The sequence below is a fragment of the Belonocnema kinseyi genome, chromosome 10 (assembly GCF_010883055.1).
Source record: "Belonocnema kinseyi isolate 2016_QV_RU_SX_M_011 chromosome 10, B_treatae_v1, whole genome shotgun sequence".
Lineage (NCBI taxonomy): Eukaryota > Metazoa > Arthropoda > Insecta > Hymenoptera > Cynipidae > Belonocnema > Belonocnema kinseyi.
The window spans coordinates 81,399,237-81,408,515 of record NC_046666.1 but is presented as its reverse complement, the minus strand read 5'-3'; the positions used below and the strand labels follow the sequence as shown (position 1 = coordinate 81,408,515).

Here is a 9,279-nt window from a genome sequence, read left to right as displayed (position 1 = left end):
GGGTTATATGTAAACTCTAACCTCAAAATAATTTTTTTTTTTACGCAACAAGGGTTAAAATCATTTATTCCTTTCATAACTTCTTCGCGTTTATTTCTCGATGCTCAGCAGTTCTGAAATTGGAGCACTTGGCAAATATGCGCTTATCATAAAGGAAAAAAAGAATAAGACAATTTTTATTTTTATTTCACATTTAAACTCTTTAGGATTTAAGATATGAAAATAAATTTAAAATAAGGTAAAACGATTTTGGGTGATCTCATTCAACATAAACCATGTTAGGGTCATTTTAAACTAATATAAGTTCATTTCCCTACATTTATATCAATACTAACCTATTTTTTATTGAATTTAAAATAGTTGGGGGAGTTTTGAAAAAAATTTGGATTTCTTCTCAATAAAAATGGATTGAATTTTGCCTCACGATGAACTAGACTGGTGTAAATTCGAACCAAAATGGGATTTAAAATAAACTCATTATTCATTCAGCATAAACTGCTTTGGGATTGTTCCTAACCTAGAGTGGGCATCTTAAGCCAAAATTAATTGAATTTTGGCTTAAGATGAACCGGGTTAGTGTTACTTCGAACAACCTTTTTTTTGCGCAATCAATCTCTTGTGAATTTTTTTGTTGCTATATGTTAATTTAATATAGTGCATCCTACATCAAAGTAAAAATCTCTATCCATTTATAATAATTTTTTTTCTCATAAAAAAATCGTTAATATATTATTATTCACGTATTCATGCAAAATTTACCGATGGTTTCCAGGGGCGAAAGTTTGTATGGAAGCCGCGAAATCGTGTTCTCGATATGACATTGACAGCTTCTGCTCGATTAGCGCCTGCGAGTGAAATCAGCAAAACCATTCAATTTCTGCGATAACACGAATTTCAAAATCGTCAATACCTGTATCAACAAAGCAATTAAAATACAATATTCCTAAAAATTATAGCTCTAAAATTTCCTACATTTTCTAAGCCTGTTTTTATATGATAATTAGGTTTAAGTTGAACAAAACTTATGTTTTTGAAGAAAATAAACAACCAAAAAAAAAACATTTTTCTTAAAAGCTAACCCAACTCGGTTTGAATTGAACCAAGAGCAGGCTAGTTTTGAAAGAAATGAACGAAAGTACATAAGTCAATTTTCGGTTGAAGTGTCCCCCAACGCGATAACACTTGAAACAAGATTGAATTAATTATAAACAAAAGAAACGTATTTTTTGTTTAAAACAACGCCACTCCGCTTTTAGTTGAAACAAAGTTCAGTTCATTTAGAACTGACTATGAACCGAATTTTGATTTAAATTTAATTATGAAATAGAAAACTTAAAGTACTAGTAAAAGAATTTGGTTATTTATTTATGTCTTTGAAGAGAATTAATAAATTTTGAAAAATTGAGATCAGAGATGACTGTTTTCATTAACAGACAGGCCTGAGGCACGCAATTTTTATGCACATCAGTATCGCATCTGGATTCTGACAGCACAAGCATGTGCTTTCAAACGCACGTGGAGCGCTCTGAACCAAACATCAAGCAGACATTTTAATCCAAGGTTGAAAACCCTAAGGCAATTTTTTTGTTATTCTAAAAAATAAATATATCTCTACAGTTATACATTTCTCGATTTTTTACCAGATTTTATACGAAAATTGTTTTTAGCCAGAATATAATTCTTTTTTTAACTTACTTAATTTTTAAATATTTTTTCAATTTTACGGCCAAAGAAATTCATTGAATTGAACACGTTATGGGAGAAAATTGCACTTTAAAAAGAGAGTATAAAAACTGAAAATCTTAATTTAAAAATTCTCGATAAATATAAAAACCCGCTTCTTCTAGCTGAACGGTTGCGAAGTTTTCGACTTTTAGGAGCAGTGTAAATGTTATACCTTTCGACTTTTCCTCGAGCTGTTGCCTAGAGAATATTATGGTCTGAAATCGTCGTTGCAACACCACTTCCTTTTCTTATGTCGCTGAACTTTTCTAATTACGGGAAGGAAATTTAAGGCGCATGGCAGTTAACTCTTGTTTTTTCCCCGCTTCTTGCCTTACGCTGTACTACGAAAGTGTGAAAAAGCTTTCAGGGTCTCACTTACAGAACACTGAAAGCTATTTGAAGCTATTTTTTCTCTTCAATTACAGAAATTCAATCACGTTTTCCATTGCGTCTATAAAACTTTAGCTTAGTAGTTTTATAACTGGCATATCATTTTAGGAAAGTTTTACAATGTTAACACAAGTGCATGAATTTGAAATCGCTCGTCAGGCTACAAAATATAAACTATTTGTCTTTAATTATTTTAATGTTGCAACGATTTAAATCAATAAGAACTTTCTTTGTCGACTTTGAAAAATTCAAATTATTAATTAATTAATTAATTTAATTGAAAATTCTTATTATTAACCATTTCAAAAATTGAATTATATTTCATTTATAAAACTTTTATATGCAATTAATAAAATTGGAAGTTACACCTACGTATAAGTCTAATTACCAATTAATATTCTTATTTATTGGTAAGATTAGGCTGTGAACTAAAAACGTCTTTCATTTATTTAAGGCCTTAATTTTAGCATTTCCGAATTAATCAGGTTTAAATTTGTATTTTTTCTTAATTTTTTAATACTCAGACATTTTGCAATAATAAATTTCAAAATTTAATTAAAAATGTCTCTAATTGAAACTTTTGTACATTTTTAGCATCCAGTTATGCAACATTAATTTTAAATGCTTGAAAATTAACATTTTTCAATTGGCTATGTGCAAAACCTTGAAACGAATCTAGAAATGACTGCCAGCGCACGTGGCGGTGAATATAGAAATTTTGCGCTTCAAATTTGTATGACAAACCCTACTCGTATGGAAAAATGTCATCGCAGTATGATGTTAGTTCTGATCCAGGTCTGGCTTTATCTAGATTGTATACTCTGGAAGATCTGATCTCACCCAGGTCTGGCGCTAGTTTGCCTATGTCTGACTTTATTTAGACGGTTTTTGTTTCTAACAATTTTTGTGGGAACTCAAATAGGAACCTATATGGGAACCTATATGGGATCATATATCCATACCTGTGTTTGGAATGCCATGAATTGCTCCTAGACGAAACCCTACATAGGATTTTAATTTTCTTTAATGGAATCTGTTTTCAGAATATTACCATATTAAAGGTCCAGAAAAAGTACAGTACATATGTAGCTGTTATAGGAAATTACTGCTAATTCCTTAAGTTATTTCTCTATATAGGTTCCCACATAGGTTCAATTTATAATAATTTAAATATGTCTAGGTCGGGTCCCGATCGGGAATCCTGGTCGGGACCAGGCCGCGCATGAAACACACGCCTAGATCGGGGCTAGATCAGTACACCCGATTAGGAAACCGGATCGGTGCCCGATCGGTACACCATGAGTCTCATTATAATCCATTCATGAATTTCACAAATGGAGTTTTAATATAAGTAAACACAAAACTATCAAATAGTTCTCTCCTTTTGAAGGCAACCTTAATATTTTGAATTTCCAATTAAGTTATTTCAAGTTAAAATTAACGTACTACAGGCACGAAAAGAAAAGGTTTCAGAATACAAAATTGAATTATACTTTTGAAAATCGTAAAATTATTCTGGATGGTATCATTTTCGAGGAAAGGGTTTGTTTTTTATGAAAAAAATGGATGATAACCAGAAATATTTTAAGTAACAATTTTAATTTCTTGAAAAAATGTTGCCTATAAAACTTTTTAACAAATTAGAAAAAGTTTCTTCGCAAAAAAATTCCCTACAACTTGACATTTTGGAATGCTTCCAAAGAAAATTATCGGGAAATAAGCTATGATTTACGATCCATTAACATTTTATTGCAAATAAATTCAATTTTCTGTCAATTGCATTACTTCTTGAAAAATTCAAGAAGGTGGTTGTAGTTAATTTTTTGCCAAAAAATTGCGCCATCATTTATTAGATCGTTTTATTTTTTTAAATCGATTAAGAAGAAATACAGACCAAACAATTTTTAAACAAAAATGAAAATGTTTGAATTAAATATTTCTGGTTGTTTTAAATATTATTTACAGAATATGCATTTAATTAATTTTTATTATTATTAATTCATTTCGACCTAATGGCCATTTTTATAAGCTGAAATTGCATTGTTTATAATAAAAAAGAAAAAAACTTCGTTTATCATTTTAAGCTTTGCGCGAAACCAATTATATGCCGAATGCGACGCATGCGCAGTTGAGTAACTGCTGGAATGTTATGAAAATTTGTCCTTAATGTATTTCTGTATTAAATTTATTATTAATACATAATCGAAGTATCAATAATATAATCGATTGTATCACATATTTTACTCTTATAATTTAAAAACATTACAATTATGTGCATACTGCAATTCATTTCTTGTCAATAGATTTGTTGATTCTAACTCTACATTAAATCGAAAAACCTTGAGTTCTTTAATAATAATTGAAAACAAAAGAACTTAATCAATTTCATCATATAATAATATTTGACTCATTTCATGGTAAATATACTAATTTTACGTCAAACAATTTAATTAATTATTAATTTATTTGAGGTTAGGTTTCAATGCGCCCGCAGAGTGTAATTACTCTCATCTTCCTCGCACAGGTTTCGAGGTATACTGACTGATGTTTGGTGCCTCTGAACACGTGGCTTACTCGCCTTATGCATTTATAAACATTACTAGAATATTTTAAACGAGTATTATGTATACGAATTTCATTGCACTACCAGAAAAAAACAAGCAGCACTAGTTCTTCGAGCGCACGGAGATGGCGTTTCAGTAGGAAATCGGTCTAGCCCGGTCGGGCCCAGGTATGGGCCACACGGTTCTACCGATATGGGCCACACGGTTCTACTGATCAGGGCCAGATCGGGAAATTCGATCGGGGCCAGATCGGTATAACGTTTGAAATCGGGCGATTTCTGCACGGGCTATTATTTTTAAATTGAAAATATGCTATGCAAATGTTCTTCTTTAAAGAATGTTTTTAAATTTGTTTGTCAATAAATTATACAAATTAAAAATTTAAACACATTTTTGTAAATATTTTATCTTATAATCCATATTTTTAGTAATGATTTATAAGTTGCTTTATAAAAGTATTATAATTTAAAATGTCAAATATAAAAGTAATGTTAAAATTTGGCATATTCAAAATGCGATTGAAATTAGAACCGTAGAATTTGAAGTAATTTAAAGTCATATATAACTCTTTCATCTTCCAATTCGAATAGTGAATTAGTCATATTAAAGTAATTATAATAAATCGTCAATGCTTACTAAAGAAAGATTTTAAAAACATCAAGACTACAAGAGTAAATTTGTTTAATGTTCTGTTACTCTCCTCTCGAGGTTTTAAAGAATCAGAAAAAAAACACCAGGCTAGGGATTATCATGTTCTTGACATATGGAGCTTTCTCATCGCTGTACTTCCAGTATAGATTCGTAAAGCTGGCATTTATGGCTTTTGTCATATGGTACTTTCTCATCACTATACCTGCATTTATGAAATTTATTATTTATGAGAGTATTTCTTGCAAGAGCTCTATCTGAAATTTTTCTCATAATTTTAAACCTGCACATATTCTTAATTTACAGAAAGGTTGACCTACAGCTCTATAAGTGAATTCTCCCAAGATATTCTACATTATTAAAATATTGATATCTCTCGTCAAAAACATAGTTTTATTTAGTTTAAAAAGTAATTCGAATTACCACTTTGAAAATGAAGATTTGTTTTACCTTGAAAATGACAGCATGAAGTTATTCAAAAACAGTACACGAACAACAAAATGATCATATCTGTCAGGATATGCTGGAATAGAAAATTATAGGGTGATCTTTGCGATAATTGGGGGTTACATTTTTTTCATCTCTATATATCTGTACCCCCTCCCCCACCCCTTCCAACACCTTAGCTGTAAAAGTCGGCGAGTGTGAGGATTCTAAAGAATTCCATAGAATTTATTATGAATTTCAAAGGATTCAAGTTTAACTCTAACATTATTTATATCGGATATCGGTGATTATTCCTGCAAAAAGATAATGCATAACATTCTGTCATATAATGCCGTAGATGAATTTCTAGACTTATTGGAATTAACCTTGAATTTTTTAGAAATACCCAGTAAATTCGGCGTAAATCTTTATAATTCAAGCGCGATTTCGGTCAAACTCGCCGCCCTTAGCAAGTTTCCGTGGGTTGGGGGGGGGGGGGGGGACAGCTAAGGTAATAAAACATAACCTTGGTTTCTCACAAAGATAACTATTCTGAAATATTTTCTCATAGATGAATTTTAGAATCGGGAACGTCACAAAAAAGGAGGAATTATGATTAATGAACAAATGCAGATTACTATAAGCAACTGCAAGTGGAAAATTCGAGTTAGAAGGTATCCGTGAAAGCTCCAGGTCTTTTATTGAAGCACGAATATCATTTTCAGTAGCTATACGCTTGTTTACTTAGCTAAGTACCTTAAGGAATGATAGCCTTCTATTTGCTTTTTGGAATTGAATTCTGGATACAAGAACAACTTATAGTGATAAGAAATTCATGTTTAATTTTAATAATTATGTTATCTTGCATTATTTTTCATTACTATAAATTTATACTATCAATATTCTGCAAAAACTTTTGATTTTTTCATTTATCTCACATTTGATAGAACTAAAAAAAGTGAGGAATCGGTCACTAATGGTCAAAAGTCCTGACTTTTTTTTATGGTTCCTCATATTTTTAGCAGGGTTATTTGAAAAAAGCGAGATATAAGAAATTATAAAAAGTCGAAATTAAGTACATCGCAAGACAGTTTTTAAGTAGTTTGTACCGACATTGGTCAGGCACGCAGGATGGGAGAGTAGAGCCAGGCAAAGCAAACTTACTTGAGGAGCAGAAAAAGATAAGACTAACTAGATTACTAGAGACTTGCGAAATTGAGCAGTTTTACATGTTTGGATTAAGATTAGATAATTTTAAAACGAGACTATGCGAATTTTTTATGCAAACAATGGAAACTGAGTAGTTGTAAATTTCAAGCATTAAAGTTATTTTTTACTGAAATGTTTTCATAATTAAAGAACTTGCAATTGTATTATTTTGAATTAGAATTCAAAATTGAACTTAAAATGGTATTTTTTTAATTCACAGAAATTGAATTCATTTTAGAATGTTTTTCACGACTCACATTTATCTGTAATTACAACCATTTGTATGTTTCTCGGTTTAAATAAGCTTTCTTCTATTAATTCAACAAAACAAATTCAGAATGCGACCAATTTTTATTCTTCTTAATTAGTAGCTTTCTACTTCCATTCAGAAAAATTATATTGGCTTACAGTATAATCGCGGTAAATTACATACAGTCGTTTAAATAAGAGCGTGGTCACTGTTGTAAGAAAATGAAAAGACTCAATGCCAAAATTCTTTCAAATATTGTTTTATTTGATCGAAAACTTACATGCAAATACATTAATAGCAGGTCCAATCACTTTCAGCGTCAATAATGGCTTGGCATCTTCGAGGCATACTTTGGACAGAACCGCGATTTGGGAAGTCATCGACATTTTTTACCTCTTTGAAACGATTCACCCACTTACTCACAAACTGTTCCGACTTTTGCATATATTTCGCAGCAGCCACTTGGGTCATTTTGGGACCTTTAGGGTGAGAGCACAAAAAAACTGCTTCGAAGTGCGAACCGTATGCGGTACTCATTTTGGAAAAATGCTCGGTTCGTGTTAAAAAGAACAGTCAGCTGATTCTCTTTCATAAAGCATGAAGGACTATACTGACCTCTATATGAAAAAAAATTACAGCATTCGCAATTACCGATCGCTAGTAATCGTGACCACGCTCTTATTTAACCGACTGTATATGGCCACGGCTGAAGAACGTGAGACGGATTACCACAGGGTACGATGGAATCACAATAACTGTCCGGCGAAACCGACGTATGTCTTAAGGACACGGAGCGATCCAAGAATGGCAGATCTCTACATCCAGCTCGCAATTACCTTGGCATGTATTTCGCAAGCGGGTATGGCTTCGATGTTACGAACCAGTGATGGCTTTCTATCTTATAAGATCTAGAGACTACAAGGTACGAAGGAATTACGCTACGCGCTTTCAAACTTGTTCCAATTTATATCACCGTTGCTTGACTCGATTCATAGCAAACATCAAAAACTGTAATTAAATCGGAATTTTGAGTTTTATTTATTTTTATTTAATTTTTTCCTTAACATGATTCTTCTGAGATTAAATTACTTCGAAATTATTAATAGACTCTTAAATATTAGTATAATTTTTTTAAATCCTAAAATTGTGACGAAATACATTAATGAGTTTCCGAAATTAAGTGTGATTAATCAATTTGTGTATTTTCTAGAAAGTTTTTTTTTTTAAGAAACTCTTTTGAAGATGAGCCTGGTAGCTCCTTAATTTTACCTTCTTTAGGTCTTCTAATTTTGTCCTTTCACAGTCCCTTGAACGACTTACTTCCATTATGCTTCATCTCAGTAACGTGAGATATAACAGGCAGCAATAATCAATGCAAGTGACTTTAGTCGACAGTCTCTTGAGTGCAGAACAGACGGTGCATTCGCATAATGTCATGTCACTCAACCTATAGTTTAGAAATAATTTAAAATAATCAGCGATACAATATTTTAAATGTGAAATTATATTTTATTACTTGAACTTTGAAAATAAATTAAGATACTTATATTCAACCATATTTCGTCCCATCAAATTTCGGAAACGTTAAATTTGGCGAATTAAACATATTTTTAATTCTTTTAGCTTTAATATTCTTACCTTTAAAATGTGGATAGTGAACTTTAAAAAATATCCTGAATTAATGCTAAGAATTCTAAATTTGCGATCGTCGAGAATATTTTCCAATGTTTTTTTTTTCATTTCCTTTGAATCGCAATAACTTCGTATCGAAATATCTTTCGTTTTGATTCTGGTGGATGAATTCACGTCAGGTGTAATTAAGCTCCTGGCTCGTGTGTTTTTAAAACTAATGGGATGTGTTTCGTTAAAACAGCAATCGGTATGCAGGACCAGTGTAAGGCATTCCGAGCACGTAGGCGAAATATGTGGCTTCCAGTGGGAAATGGAATCAATCAAATTCGAGTTGTGCGCATCGCACGTCTGTCGCGTATACTCTTTCCCGTATCGTTCTCGTCGGTAATATGATTTAGATGACATTAGACTCGTACGTAATTTGATATTTATATA

General features: G+C 31.6%; 1 protein-coding gene across 2 annotated transcripts in view; it reads left to right on the top strand.

Annotated features, from left to right (window-relative positions):
• Nucleotides 1-9,279, top strand: part of LOC117182263 (protein CBFA2T2) — a 117,532-nt gene that overhangs the window by 22,323 nt on the left and 85,930 nt on the right. The window lies entirely within an intron of this gene.